A 15,988-nucleotide genomic window follows, 5' to 3' on the forward strand; every position below is an offset into this window, starting at 1 on the left:
CACCTCCTTTCCTGACGAGACAGAAACATGTTCAACTCTGTGTGTGTGTGTGTGTGTGTGTGTGTGTGCGCGCGCGCGCGTGAGTGAATAAGGAATGTGCCATGCACTCACCTGGGAAAAGCAAGTCTGCATATACGGCAACTCTCCACTAACATCTTCAGGTATCCTTGAGAGAGAAGCATTTCCAAAAGTGGGTGTGGAAGCATCATGAAAGTGCCGTACGCTTTACTACCGTTCAACACCCAAACTCAACACCCAAAATACAAATACCCGAGTCAAGAAAAGGGGAGAAGATATGAACAGGTATTTCTCCAAAGAAGACACACAAAGGGCCAACAGACATATGAGAAACTGCTCAACAGAACTTGGCAAGGGGAAAAAGAAATCCAAATGACAATGAGATACCACTTCACACCAGTCAGAATTGCAAAAATTAACAGGCGAAGAAATAACAAATGTTGGTGAGGAGAAAGGGGAACTCTCTTACACTTCTAAGTGGGAATGAAAACTGGTACAGCCACTTTGGAAAACAATATGGAGGTTCCTCAAGAAGTTAAAACAGAGCTCCCTTACACCCCAGCAATTTTATTTACCCCAAAGCTACAAATGTAGTGATCTGAAGGGGCAACTCCACCCCAAATGTTTATAGCGACATTGTCCACAATAGCCAAACCGTGGAAGGAACCAAGACATCTATCGACAGATAAATGGATAAAGAAAACATGGTATATACATATACAAAGGAACGTGACTCAGCCATCAGAAAGGATCAATATTTAGCATATCGATGTGGATGGCACTGGAGGGTACTATGCTGAGCAAAATAAATCAGTCAGAGAAAAACAATTATTATATGGTTTTACTCATATGTATAATAGAAGTAAAAGCACAGAGGATCATAGGGGAAGGGAGGGAAAATGAATGCGAAGAAACCAGAGAGGAAGAAAATCCATGACAGGTTCCTAACTATTGGAAACAAACTGAGGGTTGCTGGAGGAAAGGTGGGTGGGGAGATGGAGTAACTGTGTGATGGGCATTAAGGAATGCATGCGATGTGATGAACACTGGGTGTTATACACAACTGATGAATTGTGGAACGCTACATTTGAAACTACTGGTGTACTCTATGTTGGCTAATTCAATTTCAATGTTAAAAAAGTCTATTTTGTCTGATATAAGGATTGCTACTCTGACTTCTTTTGACATCCACTTGCATGATTAATGTTTCTCCATCTCTTAATTTCCATCTGCAGGTGTCTTTAGGTGTGAAATCTTTTATATATATATACAAACTCTGTCATGCTCTTTTGCTTGGAGCATTTAGTCCATTTACATTCAAACTAATTATCATTAGACATGTATTTATTGATGTTTTGTTACTTGTTTCATAGTTTTTTGTGTAGTTTTTCTCTGATCCTTTCTTCTCTTGCTCTCTCTCTCATGGTTTGCTCGTTTTCTTTAATGATATTCTTGGATTTCTTTCCCTTTATCTTTTGCATGTGTATTAGAGGTTTGGGTTTGTGGTGACCCCCTGGATTATATATAGCCTTTTCAGTCTATATTAAGTTGAATGCTGTTTAAGTTCAAACCCACTGTTGACTCCTCCTCATGTGTTAGGGTATATGTTTTCATATTTTACATACTTTTATTTTGTGAATCCCTTAACTGATTTTTACAGAAATACTTATTTTTACTGCTTCCTTGATTCATTATTGTCATACTCTCACTTACGATTTTTTTCCACTCATAGTGTCCCCTTCAATATTTTTTGTAGTTAATTTAGTGGTCATGAACTCTTTTAGTTTGTGTGGCTAAGAAACTCTTTTTCTCCCCTTCTTTTCTGAAGGATAGGCTTGCTGGATAAATTATTCCTTGCTGCAGATTTTTCTCCTTCAGCACTTTGAATATTTAACGCCACTTTCTCCTGTCCTGCATAGTTTCTGCTGAAAACTCAGCTGATAGCTTTATGGGCTTTCCCTTGCATGTTACCTGTCTTCTTTTATCTTGCTGCTTTAAATGTTTTTTCTTTATCACTACCTTTTCCCATTTTGATTACTATGTGTCTTGATGTGGACCTCCTTAGGTTGATTTTGTGGGAGGGGATCTCTATGCCTTATGGATTTGTATAGGTTTCCTTCACCAGATTAGGTTAAGTTTTCAGCTCTTCTTTGGTCAAATAGATTTTCTGCCCCCTTTTCCCCCTTTTCACCTTCTGGGATCCCTCTCATGTGGGTGTTGTTACACTGGATGGAGTCACTGAATTCCCTAAGTCTCTTCTCATTTTTGCATACTTCTTTTTCCTCTCATTTGTTCCGCTTGATTACTTTCCATTACTGTCTTCTAGTTCATTAATTTGTTCCTCTGCTTCGTCCATCCTGCTAATTATTCTATCTAGTGTATTCTTCATTTCATTTCTTGTGTTCCACATCTCTGATTATTTCTTTCATATCTCTTTGTTAAGAGTCTCAATGATGTTCCCCCTTCTGATGTCCTCCCTCTTTTCATTTCCCCAGTGAGTATCTTTATAATTGTTATCTTAAATTTTCTGTCAGGCATGTTCCTTATATCCATTTTGTTTAGGTCTCTTGCTGTGGCTTTGTCCTCTTCTTTCGTTTAGGACATAGTCCTCTGTCTGCTCATTTGGCCTACTTCTCAGAGAATATCTCTCTGTTAGGAAGGTCAGATATATTGCTTGTTCTTGAAAATACGGGGCAGAACATACATTTTTCACTTGGTGATGCTGGTTCTCCTCTGAAGGTAATGCATAGCAACAACAGAGCCTGGATCTGGACTGTGTCATTGTGCACAACACATGGGGTGTGCTGTTTTAACAAGATGCATGCGTGTTCTGTGGGTGATGGGGAGACATATTGTTGTCAAGGTTTGTGTGGGTCTTATCAGGGAGGGTATCCACAGCACTGGGACTGAAGCAGGTGTGGTAGGTGTGGGGATGGGCCATGGTTTATGCAAGTTAGTGATTGCTAGATTGTGCTTGGTCTTGCAGGTAGGTGTGTGTTTATAATGAGGGGCCGTAGAGGGAAATGGCACCTGCCAGCTCCTTTGTTCCTGGACAAGTCCCTTAGCAAACTCTGAGTTCAGGAACTATGTCTCCCTTGTTTAATCCTCAAGCACCTTTCAACCTGCTTCACCCAAGCTTCTCCACACTCTTTGCTCTGCTTAATCTTTAAGGACAGATCTCAGCTTCCTATCACCTTCTGTGCTCTCTCAGAGCTGAGAGAGCTGATTTTTAAAAGTTCCAAGCTTTAAGTCTGCTGGTTGTATACGCTCACAAATGTCATCCCTTCTGATTTTCAAAGCCATAACCTATGAGGATGTCTCTACGCTTTAGAGGCTCCCCGGTGTAGTAGTTTGTTTCTGGCCCCTCTGTGACTGTGGTTCCCTCCCTCTGCTGGTCAGAAATATGGGCTTTAGATTCCTACAGAGTCCTTGTCCTTCCTACCATCTTTGATGTGATTCCCTCTCTCCATTTAGTTGTATAGTTTTGTGGGGAAATCTGAAGGTCCATTTCTGGGTGACTCTGGTGTGAGTGTTACCTAGTTGTATCTGTGGGATGAGGTGAGTTTAGGGTCCTTCTACTCTGCCATCTTCCCCACAATTCAGTTTATTTTGTCTCATAAAAATATTACGACTCCAACTTTCTTTTCACTTCCATTTGCATGATAAATGGTTTTGTGTCCCATTACTTCCAATCTGCTTTTATTTTTAGGTCTGAAGTGATTCTCTGCTAGGCAGCATAGAGATGGGTCTTGCTTCCTCTTTACAGTCTATGTTTTCTGATTGGGATATTTAGTCCTTTTTTGTTAAAGCAATCATTGAGAAAGTATTTGTATCTCTCTAGTTTACTTCACAAGGAAAAGTGTGACAGGCTTCGCTCTGAGAAGGAGGTCTGCGTGGAACGCCTCTTTCAACTCATGGCTTGTTTCTGGCTGACGGAAGGCTTCTCAAGGGTGTGTACGGAAGCCTAGGGAAAAAGCGGCTACACTTCTCTCTCCGGGGGGAAAAAAGCAAGAACCCAAAAGCATCGGCGAGAAACCGTCTCTCAACGATCACCTTCTTTCCTGACGAGACAGAAACATGTTCAACTCTGTGTGTGTGTGTGTGTGTGTGTGTGTGTGTGTGTGTGTGAGGGCACGCGCGCGCGCGCGTGCGTGAGTGAATAAGGAGAGTGCCATGTACTGACCTGGGAAAAGCAAGTCTGCGTCTACGGCGACTCGCCACTAGCATCTTCAGGTATCCTGGAGAGAGAAGCATTTCCAAAAGTGGGTGTGGAAGCATCATGAAAGTGCCGTACGCTTTACTACCTTTCCCTGGACCTAACTCCGAGAAACGTCCTCCCTGACGATCGAAAAGAGCTGAGCCATCTCAAGGCTGCGTGTGATCGCACAGGGACCGTTCCCTGGACCTAACTCCGAGAAACGCGTCGGGGTACAAGGCAGCTTTCAACGGACGTCTTCTTTCGTGAGCCAGAAGCGTTTGCATATGTAGGCGTGGAAGCGTCAGCAGAGCGCCGTAGACCGCCCTCTAAGAGGCAACCTCGCTTTTGCGAAGCCGTCTTGCACCTGACATCCTTTGCCTTGGAGACGGGAGCCTTTTATATAGTCGTGGTGGAAGCACAAGGAACGTGCCGTGCCCTGTCCTCATCTCTTAGAACAAGGCCGCGCGCAATGGGACTTTCAGCGTAGCATTGGACGGGGTCATGAAGTCAGTCGAGATTGCAAGTGGACGTGTGCAGGCATAAGGAGAGTGCCCTATCCTTAACTCCTTGAAAGCGTGACGGAGGGAGACCGTCTTTCAAGCGACCCCTCTCCGGAGGATATATCGAAGCAGTGACAAAAGTGGATGTGGAAGCACAACGCAAGGGTTCTATACGAAACTCGGAAAAGAAGGTGGTGTAGAAGGCAGCTTTCCCCCGCGTCTTGGTTCAGGTTTAGGGAAGGGATACTCACTGCGCGTGTGGAAGCCTAGGGAAAGTACCATGGGCTGATGTGTGAAAACCAAGCCTGCGCAGAACGCAACGTTCAGCGCACATCTTGTTTCACGAAGAGAGAAGCCTTTCCAATCTGTGCGTGGAAGCCTAAGGCCAAGTGCCATATATCCTTACCCCCACGGAAAACCGCTGTAGGAAACCCGTCGTTCAACTCACAGCTTCCCGGAGGAAGTTTTTCTAAAGTGCGTGTGGAGGCCCAAGGAAAAGTGTGACAGGCTTCGCTCTGAGAAGGAGGTCTGTGTGGAACGCCTCTTTCAACTCACGGCTTGTTTCTGGCTGAGGGAAGGCTTCTCAAGGGTGTGTACGGAAGCCTAGGCAAAAAGCGCATACACTTCACTCTCCGGGTGGAAAAGGGCAAGCACCCAAAAGCATTGGCGAGAAACCGTCTCTCAACGAACACCTCCTTTCCTGACGAGACAGAAACATGTTCAACTCTGTGTGTGTGTGTGTGTGTGTGTGTGTGTGTGCGCGCGCGCGCGCGTGAGTGAATAAGGAATGTGCCATGCACTCACCTGGGAAAAGCAAGTCTGCGTATACGGCAACTGTCCACTAACATCTTCAGGTATCCTTGTGAGAGAAGCATTTCCAAAAGTGGGTGTGGAAGCATCATGAAAGTGCCGTACGCTTTACTACCGTTCAACACCCAAACTCAACACCCAAAAAACAAATAAGCGAGTCAAGAAATGGGCAGAAGATATGAACAGATATTTCTCCAAAGAAGACACACATATGGCCAACAGACATTTGACAAACTGCTCAACATCACTTGGCATGGGGAAAAAGAAATCCAAATGACAATGAGATACCACTTCATACCAGTCAGAATTGCAAAAGTTAACAAGCGAAGAAATAACAAATGTTGGTGAGGAGAAAGGGGAACTCTCTTACACTTCTAAGTGGGAATGAAAACTGGTACAGCCACTTTGGAAAACAATATGGGGGTTCCTCAAGAACTTAAAAGAGAGCTCCCTTACAACCCAGCAATTTTATTTACCCCAAAGCTACAAATGTAGTGATCTGAAGGGGCAACTGCACCCCGAATGTTTATAGCGACATTGTCCACAATAGCCAAACTGTGGAAGGAACCAAGACATCCATCGACAGATAAATGGATAAAGAAAACATGGTATATACATATACAATGGAATATGACTCAGCCATCAGAAAGGATCAATATTTAGCATATCGATGTGGAAGGCACTGGAGGGTATTATGCTGAGCAAAATAAGTCAGTCAGAGAAAAACAATTATTATATGGTTTTACTCATATGTGGAATAGAAGGAACAGCACAGAGGATCATAGGGGAAGGGAGGGAAAATGAATGCGAAGAAACCAGAGAGGAAGAAAATCCATGACAGGTTCCCAACTATTGGAAACAAACTGAGGGTTGCTGGAGGAAAGGTGGGTGGGGAGATGGAGTAACTGTGTGATGGGCATTAAGGAATGCATGTGATGTGATGAACACTGGGTGTTATACACAACTGATGAATTGTGGAACGCTACATTTGAAATTACTGGTGTACTCTATGTTGGCTAATTCAATTTCAATGTTAAAAAAGTCTATTTTGTCTGATATAAGGATTGCTACTCTGACTTCTTTTGACATCCACTTGCATGATTAATGTTTCTCCATCTCTTAATTTCTATCTGCAGGTGTCTTTAGGTGTGAAATCTTTTATATATATATACAAACTCTGTCATGCTCTTTTGCTTGGAGCATTTAGTCCATTTACATTCAAACTAATTATCATTAGACATGTATTTATTGATGTTTTGTTACTTGTTTCATAGTTTTTTGTGTAGTTTTTCTCTGATCCTTTCTTCTCTTGCTCTCTCTCTCATGGTTTGCTCGTTTTCTTTAATGATATTCTTGGATTTCTTTCCCTTTATCTTTTGCATGTGTATTAGAGGTTTGGGTTTGTGGTGACCCCCTGGATTATATATAGCCTTTTCAGTCCATATTAAGTTGAATGCTGTTTAAGTTCAAACCCACTGTTGACTCCTCCTCATGTGTTAGGGTATATGTTTTCATATTTTACATACTTTTATTTTGTGAATTCCTTAACTGATTTTTACAGAAATACTTATTTTTACTGCTTCCTTGATTCATTATTGTGATACTCTCACTTACGATTTTTTTCCACTCATAGTGTCCCCTTCAATATTTTTTGTAGTTAATTTAGTGGTCATGAACTCTTTTAGTTTGTGTGGCTAAGAAACTCTTTTTCTCCCCTTCTTTTCTGAAGGATAGGCTTGCTGGATAAATTATTCCTTGCTGCAGATTTTTCTCCTTCAGCACTTTGAATATTTAACGCCACTTTCTTCTGTCCTGCATAGTTTCTGCTGAAAACTCAGCTGATAGATTTATGGGCTTTCCCTGCATGTTAACTGTCTTCTTTTATCTTGCTGCTTTAAATGTTTTTTCTTTATCACTACCTTTTCCCATTTTGATTACTATGTATCTTGATGTGGACCTCCTTAGGTTGATTTTGTGGGAGGGGATCTCTATGCCTTATGGATTTGTATAGGTTTCCTTCACCAGATTAGGTTAAGTTTTCAGCTCTTCTTTGGTCAAATAGATTTTCTGCCCCCTTTTCCCCCTTTTCACCTTCTGGCATCCCTCTCATGTGGGTGTTGTTACACTGGATGGAGTCACTGAATTCCCTAAGTCTCTTCTCATTTTTGCATACTTCTTTTTCCTCTCATTTGTTCCGCTTGATTACTTTCCATTACTGTCTTCTAGTTCATTAATTTGTTCCTCTGCTTCGTCCATCCTGCTAATTATTCTATCTAGTATATTCTTCGTTTCATTTCTTGTGTTCCACATCTCTGATTATTTCTTTCATATCTCTTTGTTAAGAGTCTCAATGATGTTCCCCCTTCTGATGTCCTCCTTCTTTTCATTTCCCCAGTGAGTATCTTTATAATTGTTATCTTAAATTTTCTGTCAGGCATGTTCCTTATATCCATTTTGTTTAGGTCTCTTGCTGTGGCTTTGTCCTCTTCTTTCGTTTAGGACATAGTCCTCTGTCTGCTCATTTGGCCTACTTCTCAGAGAATATCTCTCTGTTAGGAAGGTCAGATATATTGCTTGTTCTTGAAAATACGGGGCAGAACATACATTTTTCACTTGGTGATGCTGGTTCTCCTCTGAAGGTAATGCATAGCAACAACAGAGACTGGATCTGGACTGTGTCATTGTGCACAACACATGGGGTGTGCTGTTTTAACAAGACGCATGCGTGTTCTGTGGGTGATGGGGAGACATATTGTTGTCAAGGATTGTGTGGGTCTTATCAGGGAGGGTATCCACAGCACTGGGACTGAAGCAGGTGTGGTAGGTGTGGGGATGGGCCATGGTTTATGCAAGTTAGTGATTGCTAGATTGTGCTTGGTCTTGCAGGTAGGTGTGTGTTTATAATGAGGGGCCGTAGAGGGAAATGGAACCTGCCAGCTCCTTTGTTCCTGGACAAGTCCCTTAGCAAACTCTGAGTTCAGGAACTATGTCTCCCTTGTTTAATCCTCAAGCACCTTTCAACCTGCTTCACCCAAGCTTCTCCACACTCTTTGCTCTGCTTAATCTTTAAGGACAGATCTCAGCTTCCTATCACCTTCTGTGCTCTCTCAGAGCTGAGACAGCTGATTTTTAAAAGTTCCAAGCTTTAAGTCTGCTGGTTGTATACGCTCACAAATGTCATCCCTTCTGATTTTCAAAGCCATAAGCTATGAGGATGTCTCTACGCTTTAGAGGCTCCCCGGTGTAGTAGTTTGTTTCTGGCCCCTCTGTGACTGTGGTTCCCTCCCTCTGCTGGTCAGAAATATGGGGTTTAGATTCCTACAGAGTCCTTGTCCTTCCTACCATCTTTGATGTGATTCCCTCTCTCCATTTAGTTGTATAGTTTTGTGGGGAAATCTGAAGGTCCATTTCTGGGTGACTCTGGTGTGAGTGTTACCTAGTTGTATCTGTGGGATGAGGTGAGTTTAGGGTCCTTCTACTCTCCCATCTTCCCCACAATTCAGTTTATTTTGTCTCATAAAAATATTACGACTCCAACTTTCTTTTCACTTCCATTTGCATGATAAATGGTTTTGTGTCCCATTACTTCCAATCTGCTTTTATTTTTAGGTCTGAAGTGATTCTCTGCTAGGCAGCATAGAGATGGGTCTTGCTTCCTCTTTACAGTCTATGTTTTCTGATTGGGATATTTAGTCCTTTTTTGTTAAAGCAATCATTGAGAAAGTATTTGTATCTCTCTAGTTTACTTCACAAGGAAAAGTGTGACAGGCTTCGCTCTGAGAAGGAGGTCTGCGTGGAACGCCTCTTTCAACTCATGGCTTGTTTCTGGCTGACGGAAGGCTTCTCAAGGGTGTGTACGGAAGCCAAGGGAAAAAGCGGCTACACTTCTCTCTCCGGGGGGAAAAAAGCAAGAACCCAAAAGCATCGGCGAGAAACCGTCTCTCAACGATCACCTTCTTTCCTGACGAGACAGAAACATGTTCAACTCTGTGTGTGTGTGTGTGTGTGTGTGTGTGTGTGTGTGTGTGTGTGTGTGTGTGTGTGTGAGGGCACGCGCGCGCGCGCGTGCGTGAGTGAATAAGGAGAGTGCCATGTACTGACCTGGGAAAAGCAAGTCTGCGTCTATGGCGACTCGCCACTAGCATCTTCAGGTATCCTGGAGAGAGAAGCATTTCCAAAAGTGGGTGTGGAAGCATCATGAAAGTGCCGTACGCTTTACTACCTTTCCCTGGACCTAACTCCGAGAAACGTCCTCCCTGACGATCGAAAAGAGCTGAGCCATCTCAAGGCTGCGTGTGATCGCACAGGGACCGTTCCCTGGACCTAACTCCGGAAAACGCGTCGGGGTACAAGGCAGCTTTCAACGGACGTCTTCTTTCGTGAGCCCAGAAGCGTTTGCATATGTAGGCGTGGAAGCGTCAGCAGAGCGCCGTAGACCGCCCTCTAAGAGGCAACCTCGCTTTTGCGAAGCCGTCTTGCACCTGACATCCTTTGCCTTGGAGACGGGAGCCTTTTATATAGTCGTGGTGGAAGCACAAGGAACGTGCCGTGCCCTGTCCTCATCTCTTAGAACAAGGCCGCGCGCAATGGGACTTTCAGCGTAGCATTGGACGGGGTCATGAAGTCAGTCGAGATTGCAAGTGGACGTGTGCAGGCATAAGGAGAGTGCCCTATCCTTAACTCCTTGAAAGCGTGACGGAGGGAGACCGTCTTTCAAGCGAACCCCTCTCCGGAGGATATATCGAAGCAGTGACAAAAGTGGATGTGGAAGCACAACGCAAGGGTTCTATACGAAACTCGGAAAAGAAGGTGGTGTAGAAGGCAGCTTTCCCCCGCGTCTTGGTTCAGGTTTAGGGAAGGGATACTCACTGCGCGTGTGGAAGCCTAGGGAAAGTACCATGGGCTGATGTGTGAAAACCAAGCCTGCGCAGAACGCAACGTTCAGCGCACATCTTGTTTCACGAAGAGAGAAGCCTTTCCAATCTGTGCGTGGAAGCCTAAGGCCAAGTGCCATATATCCTTACCCCCACGGAAAACCGCTGTAGGAAACCCGTCGTTCAACTCACAGCTTCCCGGAGGAAGTTTTTCTAAAGTGCGTGTGGAGGCCCAAGGAAAAGTGTGACAGGCTTCGCTCTGAGAAGGAGGTCTGTGTGGAACGCCTCTTTCAACTCACGGCTTGTTTCTGGCTGAGGGAAGGCTTCTCAAGGGTGTGTACGGAAGCCTAGGCAAAAAGCGCATACACTTCACTCTCCGGGTGGAAAAGGGCAAGCACCCAAAAGCATTGGCGAGAAACCGTCTCTCAACGAACACCTCCTTTCCTGACGAGACAGAAACATGTTCAACTCTGTGTGTGTGTGTGTGTGTGTGTGTGTGTGCGCGCGCGCGCGCGTGAGTGAATAAGGAATGTGCCATGCACTCACCTGGGAAAAGCAAGTCTGCGTATACGGCAACTGTCCACTAACATCTTCAGGTATCCTTGTGAGAGAAGCATTTCCAAAAGTGGGTGTGGAAGCATCATGAAAGTGCCGTACGCTTTACTACCGTTCAACACCCAAACTCAACACCCAAAAAACAAATAAGCGAGTCAAGAAATGGGCAGAAGATATGAACAGATATTTCTCCAAAGAAGACACACAAATGGCCAACAGACATTTGACAAACTGCTCAACATCACTTCGCATGGGGAAAAAGAAATCCAAATGACAATGAGATACCACTTCATACCAGTCAGAATTGCAAAAGTTAACAAGCGAAGAAATAACAAATGTTGGTGAGGAGAAAGGGGAACTCTCTTACACTTCTAAGTGGGAATGAAAACTGGTACAGCCACTTTGGAAAACAATATGGAGGTTCCTCAAGAACTTAAAAGAGAGCTCCCTTACAACCCAGCAATTTTATTTACCCCAAAGCTACAAATGTAGTGATCTGAAGGGGCAACTGCACCCCGAATGTTTATAGCGACATTGTCCACAATAGCCAAACTGTGGAAGGAACCAAGACATCCATCGACAGATAAATGGATAAAGAAAACATGGTATATACATATACAATGGAATATGACTCAGCCATCAGAAAGGATCAATATTTAGCATATCGATGTGGAAGGCACTGGAGGGTATTATGCTGAGCAAAATAAGTCAGTCAGAGAAAAACAATTATTATATGGTTTTACTCATATGTGGAATAGAAGGAACAGCACAGAGGATCATAGGGGAAGGGAGGGAAAATGAATGCGAAGAAACCAGAGAGGAAGAAAATCCATGACAGGTTCCCAACTATTGGAAACAAACTGAGGGTTGCTGGAGGAAAGGTGGGTGGGGAGATGGAGTAACTGTGTGATGGGCATTAAGGAATGCATGTGATGTGATGAACACTGGGTGTTATACACAACTGATGAATTGTGGAACGCTACATTTGAAATTACTGGTGTACTCTATGTTGGCTAATTCAATTTCAATGTTAAAAAAGTCTATTTTGTCTGATATAAGGATTGCTACTCTGACTTCTTTTGACATCCACTTGCATGATTAATGTTTCTCCATCTCTTAATTTCTATCTGCAGGTGTCTTTAGGTGTGAAATCTTTTATATATATATACAAACTCTGTCATGCTCTTTTGCTTGGAGCATTTAGTCCATTTACATTCAAACTAATTATCATTAGACATGTATTTATTGATGTTTTGTTACTTGTTTCATAGTTTTTTGTGTAGTTTTTCTCTGATCCTTTCTTCTCTTGCTCTCTCTCTCATGGTTTGCTCGTTTTCTTTAATGATATTCTTGGATTTCTTTCCCTTTATCTTTTGCATGTGTATTAGAGGTTTGGGTTTGTGGTGACCCCCTGGATTATATATAGCCTTTTCAGTCCATATTAAGTTGAATGCTGTTTAAGTTCAAACCCACTGTTGACTCCTCCTCATGTGTTAGGGTATATGTTTTCATATTTTACATACTTTTATTTTGTGAATTCCTTAACTGATTTTTACAGAAATACTTATTTTTACTGCTTCCTTGATTCATTATTGTGATACTCTCACTTACGATTTTTTTCCACTCATAGTGTCCCCTTCAATATTTTTTGTAGTTAATTTAGTGGTCATGAACTCTTTTAGTTTGTGTGGCTAAGAAACTCTTTTTCTCCCCTTCTTTTCTGAAGGATAGGCTTGCTGGATAAATTATTCCTTGCTGCAGATTTTTCTCCTTCAGCACTTTGAATATTTAACGCCACTTTCTTCTGTCCTGCATAGTTTCTGCTGAAAACTCAGCTGATAGATTTATGGGCTTTCCCTGCATGTTAACTGTCTTCTTTTATCTTGCTGCTTTAAATGTTTTTTCTTTATCACTACCTTTTCCCATTTTGATTACTATGTATCTTGATGTGGACCTCCTTAGGTTGATTTTGTGGGAGGGGATCTCTATGCCTTATGGATTTGTATAGGTTTCCTTCACCAGATTAGGTTAAGTTTTCAGCTCTTCTTTGGTCAAATAGATTTTCTGCCCCCTTTTCCCCCTTTTCACCTTCTGGCATCCCTCTCATGTGGGTGTTGTTACACTGGATGGAGTCACTGAATTCCCTAAGTCTCTTCTCATTTTTGCATACTTCTTTTTCCTCTCATTTGTTCCGCTTGATTACTTTCCATTACTGTCTTCTAGTTCATTAATTTGTTCCTCTGCTTCGTCCATCCTGCTAATTATTCTATCTAGTATATTCTTCGTTTCATTTCTTGTGTTCCACATCTCTGATTATTTCTTTCATATCTCTTTGTTAAGAGTCTCAATGATGTTCCCCCTTCTGATGTCCTCCTTCTTTTCATTTCCCCAGTGAGTATCTTTATAATTGTTATCTTAAATTTTCTGTCAGGCATGTTCCTTATATCCATTTTGTTTAGGTCTCTTGCTGTGGCTTTGTCCTCTTCTTTCGTTTAGGACATAGTCCTCTGTCTGCTCATTTGGCCTACTTCTCAGAGAATATCTCTCTGTTAGGAAGGTCAGATATATTGCTTGTTCTTGAAAATACGGGGCAGAACATACATTTTTCACTTGGTGATGCTGGTTCTCCTCTGAAGGTAATGCATAGCAACAACAGAGACTGGATCTGGACTGTGTCATTGTGCACAACACATGGGGTGTGCTGTTTTAACAAGACGCATGCGTGTTCTGTGGGTGATGGGGAGACATATTGTTGTCAAGGATTGTGTGGGTCTTATCAGGGAGGGTATCCACAGCACTGGGACTGAAGCAGGTGTGGTAGGTGTGGGGATGGGCCATGGTTTATGCAAGTTAGTGATTGCTAGATTGTGCTTGGTCTTGCAGGTAGGTGTGTGTTTATAATGAGGGGCCGTAGAGGGAAATGGAACCTGCCAGCTCCTTTGTTCCTGGACAAGTCCCTTAGCAAACTCTGAGTTCAGGAACTATGTCTCCCTTGTTTAATCCTCAAGCACCTTTCAACCTGCTTCACCCAAGCTTCTCCACACTCTTTGCTCTGCTTAATCTTTAAGGACAGATCTCAGCTTCCTATCACCTTCTGTGCTCTCTCAGAGCTGAGACAGCTGATTTTTAAAAGTTCCAAGCTTTAAGTCTGCTGGTTGTATACGCTCACAAATGTCATCCCTTCTGATTTTCAAAGCCATAAGCTATGAGGATGTCTCTACGCTTTAGAGGCTCCCCGGTGTAGTAGTTTGTTTCTGGCCCCTCTGTGACTGTGGTTCCCTCCCTCTGCTGGTCAGAAATATGGGGTTTAGATTCCTACAGAGTCCTTGTCCTTCCTACCATCTTTGATGTGATTCCCTCTCTCCATTTAGTTGTATAGTTTTGTGGGGAAATCTGAAGGTCCATTTCTGGGTGACTCTGGTGTGAGTGTTACCTAGTTGTATCTGTGGGATGAGGTGAGTTTAGGGTCCTTCTACTCTCCCATCTTCCCCACAATTCAGTTTATTTTGTCTCATAAAAATATTACGACTCCAACTTTCTTTTCACTTCCATTTGCATGATAAATGGTTTTGTGTCCCATTACTTCCAATCTGCTTTTATTTTTAGGTCTGAAGTGATTCTCTGCTAGGCAGCATAGAGATGGGTCTTGCTTCCTCTTTACAGTCTATGTTTTCTGATTGGGATATTTAGTCCTTTTTTGTTAAAGCAATCATTGAGAAAGTATTTGTATCTCTCTAGTTTACTTCACAAGGAAAAGTGTGACAGGCTTCGCTCTGAGAAGGAGGTCTGCGTGGAACGCCTCTTTCAACTCATGGCTTGTTTCTGGCTGACGGAAGGCTTCTCAAGGGTGTGTACGGAAGCCAAGGGAAAAAGCGGCTACACTTCTCTCTCCGGGGGGAAAAAAGCAAGAACCCAAAAGCATCGGCGAGAAACCGTCTCTCAACGATCACCTTCTTTCCTGACGAGACAGAAACATGTTCAACTCTGTGTGTGTGTGTGTGTGTGTGTGTGTGTGTGTGTGTGTGTGTGTGTGTGTGTGTGTGTGAGGGCACGCGCGCGCGCGCGTGCGTGAGTGAATAAGGAGAGTGCCATGTACTGACCTGGGAAAAGCAAGTCTGCGTCTATGGCGACTCGCCACTAGCATCTTCAGGTATCCTGGAGAGAGAAGCATTTCCAAAAGTGGGTGTGGAAGCATCATGAAAGTGCCGTACGCTTTACTACCTTTCCCTGGACCTAACTCCGAGAAACGTCCTCCCTGACGATCGAAAAGAGCTGAGCCATCTCAAGGCTGCGTGTGATCGCACAGGGACCGTTCCCTGGACCTAACTCCGGAAAACGCGTCGGGGTACAAGGCAGCTTTCAACGGACGTCTTCTTTCGTGAGCCCAGAAGCGTTTGCATATGTAGGCGTGGAAGCGTCAGCAGAGCGCCGTAGACCGCCCTCTAAGAGGCAACCTCGCTTTTGCGAAGCCGTCTTGCACCTGACATCCTTTGCCTTGGAGACGGGAGCCTTTTATATAGTCGTGGTGGAAGCACAAGGAACGTGCCGTGCCCTGTCCTCATCTCTTAGAACAAGGCCGCGCGCAATGGGACTTTCAGCGTAGCATTGGACGGGGTCATGAAGTCAGTCGAGATTGCAAGTGGACGTGTGCAGGCATAAGGAGAGTGCCCTATCCTTAACTCCTTGAAAGCGTGACGGAGGGAGACCGTCTTTCAAGCGAACCCCTCTCCGGAGGATATATCGAAGCAGTGACAAAAGTGGATGTGGAAGCACAACGCAAGGGTTCTATACGAAACTCGGAAAAGAAGGTGGTGTAGAAGGCAGCTTTCCCCCGCGTCTTGGTTCAGGTTTAGGGAAGGGATACTCACTGCGCGTGTGGAAGCCTAGGGAAAGTACCATGGGCTGATGTGTGAAAACCAAGCCTGCGCAGAACGCAACGTTCAGCGCACATCTTGTTTCACGAAGAGAGAAGCCTTTCCAATCTGTGCGTGGAAGCCTAAGGCCAAGTGCCATATATCCTTACCCCCACGGAA

The sequence above is a fragment of the Eumetopias jubatus genome, unplaced genomic scaffold (assembly GCF_037043125.1).
Source record: "Eumetopias jubatus isolate StellerSeaLion01/CBP00866 unplaced genomic scaffold, mEumJub1_p1.0 scaffold_8, whole genome shotgun sequence".
NCBI lineage: Eukaryota > Metazoa > Chordata > Mammalia > Carnivora > Otariidae > Eumetopias > Eumetopias jubatus.